Raw genomic sequence first — 4,411 nt, forward strand, 5'->3', positions numbered from 1 at the left:
AGGAAGGGATAAAGTTACAAGGTTGGAGGGAAAAGAGAGAGAGAGAGAGAGAGGAAGGGGGGGAGAGAAAGGGAAAGAGAGGAAGGATGTGAGAGAGGAGGAGAGAGGGAGGGACAAAGAGATGGAGTTGGAAGGGGAAGAGAGAGAAGGACAAAGAGATGGATTTGGAAGGGGAAAGAGGGAGGGAAGAAGAAAGACATAGAGAGGGAGAAGTGGGAGAGAGAGGGAGTGACAAGGGAGAGATGGAGAGAGCGTGTGTATGTTTATGGGTGAGATAGAGAGACAAAAGGAGAGATGGAGGGAGATATAGATATAGATGGAGGGGGAGAGAAGGAAGAATATTTCTTCCACAATATGCATTGATTTTAACATACATGGTGATTTTTAATACTATTTGATTGCTTGCACTATATGCATTGATTTTAGTGTAGATGTTGATTTTTAATGATATATGATTTCCTTTACTAGATGCATTGGTTTCAGTGTAGATGTTGATTTCTAATCCTATTTGATTGTTTGCACTAGATGCATTGATTTTAGTGTAGATGTTTTCTAATTCTATTTTATTGCTTGCACTAGATGCATTGATTTCAGTGTAGATGATTATTTGTAATCCTATTTGATTGCTTGCGCTAGATGCATTGATTTCTGTGTAAATGTGATTTCTAATTCTATTTGATTTCTTGATTTCAATGTAGATGTTTTTTTTATCATATTTGATTGTTTGCTTTAGATGCATTGATTTTAGTGTAGATGTTGATTTATGGATGTATGATGGTACATTAATTTTAAAGTGATTGGATTAACAGTGTCATTGATTTTAATGCAAGCACAAAAAAATTATTGACAATGTACATTGAATTTTGTGTTATAGTAATTCAACTTATTCATATTGGAGAGAAAAAGAAAAAAGATAAGATGTTTACTACAACTGATCGAGTTAAAGATTTGAATGGTTTAAAATTAAAACACAACAAAATTAAATAATTATAATGGTGTGGTGAAATAGTGACACTTTGAAAAAATACATTTTCCATATAAAAAAAAGTAACCCTCTAAAGCATGCAATAATGAATTAGCAGCACCTTATCAAACCACTTGTTACCTAATGTGTACTGAAATGTCTTAAAATATTGTATACGTTTGCTCACAAGTTTATATGTTTTTTCTCTTTCATATTAACTATTGCTTCAGGTTATATATTTTTACTATCTAAATGAATAAACGCTACCCTTTACACAAAGAAGTGCTATTGGTAAATGGCTGTCTTACTGAATCTTAACATGTACATTAATTCTTGGTCCAAAAAGGTTTTCATATTCTAAATTCATTTTGCAAGCGTCCTCGTGAGATGTAAATCTATTTTGATGGGTATGACGTGAATTAACCTTTCATAAACTATCGGAAAATTTCTCTTAAGATCATTCTCTTTTCTAGTAGAACAAGTTCATTAAGTTCATTATCATGTAAAGTAGTGTCTCTCTTTTCTAGTAAACAAGTTCATTAAGTTCATTCATTAATAAAGTTGATTCTTCAGTTTTTTTAACATCTTTTAAAGTAAATTTAGGGAGTCATCTAACGAGGCGGAGGAATTGCCCGACGGCCAAAAGTGACCGGAATCCGGGCAAAAAAGTTTCAAAAAATCTTGTAGAGGCAGTTTTTGAATCGTATTTTTGATGATGGAAATAGATTTAGCACCATCAAAAATGTTTAGGACACCTAAAATTTTGAAGTTTAACAACTATAACTTGGATTTACAAAAACCCTTGCTAGATTTTCTCTAAATATAACCGGAATTTCCATAACTTTCCAGACAACTCCTCCGCCTTATTAAATTACGCATAAATTTATGTCTTCTAAAAAAGAAATGTTTAGTATGTCTAAGTAAATGTTCCTATGTATTATAAATTTCAAAATTACCAATTAATGTGGCCATATTTCAAAATTTAAAATGTCTAGTTGTCTATTGGATTTTTAGAATCTTCTAAGATATTTTTATGTGAAATCTTGTTTTTAAAATCTTCTAACATATTTTATGTAAAAGCTTGTTTGTATGTCAACATATTTAAAATATTTTATTTTAATCTAATTTTATAAAATTAACTTAAATCTAAAAGGAAAAAAGTACTAGTTAATCCTTGATATTCATTTTCATTTTACTTGATCTTAATTTATAAAAGAAAATTTAACAAACAAAAATTAATAAGTTGGATAAATATAAAGTACAAAACCATTAGCCATAACCAAACCATGGACAATTACACTTTCAAAAACTACTTTAATACAATTAAATTGAACAACTAAACATGAATTGTTTAGTAAGTTATTGTAAGTGATATTTACATAATAATAAATTTATTATACAAAATATATGGCAGTCCATTAAACAGATTCAGATGCACCTGGGGAAGAAAATATAAACACATTTAAGCTATTGACACAGCATTGTCTTTTTTCATAATTACATATAGTTATAAAGGTTACAAATATGTTAAATGAGTAATTTACAAGGAAATTTATTCTTATAAATAGAAGGAAATTTATTCTTATAAATAGAAGGAAATTTATACATTATACATCATTAATAGTTTGTCATGGACTCATCACTTCATGTTCAAATCTAGCTCTCGAACACCTCTCCTCTATAAATAGAAATGTGCTTCGTGTCATTTTCTAATGATTAGATTGGGAGAGGAATCGCTTAACAACTCTAGAATTTATAAAATAACAATAAAAATTAGGAAACTGAAAATAAAGAATATACAGAATTTATAAATAACAATGGCGCATTAAAATCTGCAGTTTATATTCAATTCTAAAACTCAGAGTTGATCTTAGCCATGTGGCACAAACCCTGTTTCATATCCACCGTTTTGTTCTGCGTAACGAGCGTGGCTGCCATTTGACTGTCCATTGTCAACTTCAGCTGCCCCATACTGACTTATGCTCCCACTCCCTCCATATCCAACAGAACTATCTGTGCTTCCATAAACTATGGGTGTAGGAACCCCATAGCTAACGGGGAATCCAGCATAACTGCCACTCCCACTACTTCTGCCTCCATATCCAACAGATAGTACTATGGGTGTAGGAACCCCATAGCTAACGGGGAATCCAGCATAACTGCCACTCCCACTACTTCTGCCTCCATATCCAACAGAGCTATCTGTGCTTCCATAAACCATGGTTGTAGGGACCCCATAGCTAATGGGAACTCCAACATAGCTACGATTATTGTCCATAAAAGTAGTGTTATCATAGTTACCTCCATTGAAGGCAGCTCCATATCCTGCACCACTTCCATAGTTAGAAGTATTGTACCCAGTATGTCCATACGAAGAGTAACCATAAGTACTGTTCACTGGAGGAACAAGAGTTGAATTGAAGCCGTGAGCATTGCTGGCACCGAAATTACCTTCTCTACCATTAGGGAACACCTTGGGAATTGCTTGTTTGACTTCAACCATCTTTCCATTGAGCTGATGAAAGGGATTTTGTAGAACTAAATCCACAGCATTTTCTGAGTCATAGATGATGAAGCCAAACTCTTTAGAGGCTTGAGTTATGGGATCAAACATTACAGTTGCATGGATAATTGTGCCAAACTGCTGAAAATAATTTCTAATGTCATTCTCAGTGACAGTAGGTGCTAAGCCACCCACAAATATTTTCTTTGTCCTACTTTGGCCACGGCTACCATTACCAACTGTATTGCTCCTATGCTGCTCATCTCTGGAAATTGCTTTTTTAACCTCCACCTATGTTTTTGATAAGAATTCTCAGTGACAATATGCTAAAAAATATTTTCTTTGTTACTTTACGGCTACCATTACAACTGTATTGCTCCTTGCTTATCATAAATTGAAACCATGATAACAAAAAATGTGAACAAAGTCATCATTTGTAAAACCTCTTCAAACTGATCACGAGAACAAAACAGAAAAGCAAGTTACCGTTTGGCCATCAATGTTGTGCTTTTCTAAGAGAACTGTGGTTGCCACAGTTGGATCTGCAAAAACAATAAATCCAACCCCCACAGCCTGCCTGTGATCCTGTCCTTCTTAATCTCTGCTTCAAATACATCTCCAAAGTTGCTGAAATAATCTTTCAATCGTTCCTCTGTTGTGTCCGATGATATCCCACCAATGAAGAGCTTCCCCTACTCTGAATCCATATTAAAGCACTGCCTACACACAATCCATGTCATGAAAACATAAAATCTGAATTATACAAAAACACATACGCAAATAATCGCAGTAAGAGAGTAATAGAGAAAGCGACCTACCGACCGTATTAAAGATACAAATACAGAACTGGTAATAGCTAAAGTAGTCCTGATTTGACTAGTCTTGAATCAGCCAGAGCCCCTGTGGCTGGTGTGAGGCCTCTTTGGATAGTTGATCAGAAATTT

Source organism: Pinus tabuliformis, chromosome Q (genome assembly GCF_031772625.1).
Source record: "Pinus tabuliformis cultivar Carrire ecotype Pingquan chromosome Q, CPIR1, whole genome shotgun sequence".
Taxonomy (NCBI): domain Eukaryota; kingdom Viridiplantae; phylum Streptophyta; class Pinopsida; order Pinales; family Pinaceae; genus Pinus; species Pinus tabuliformis.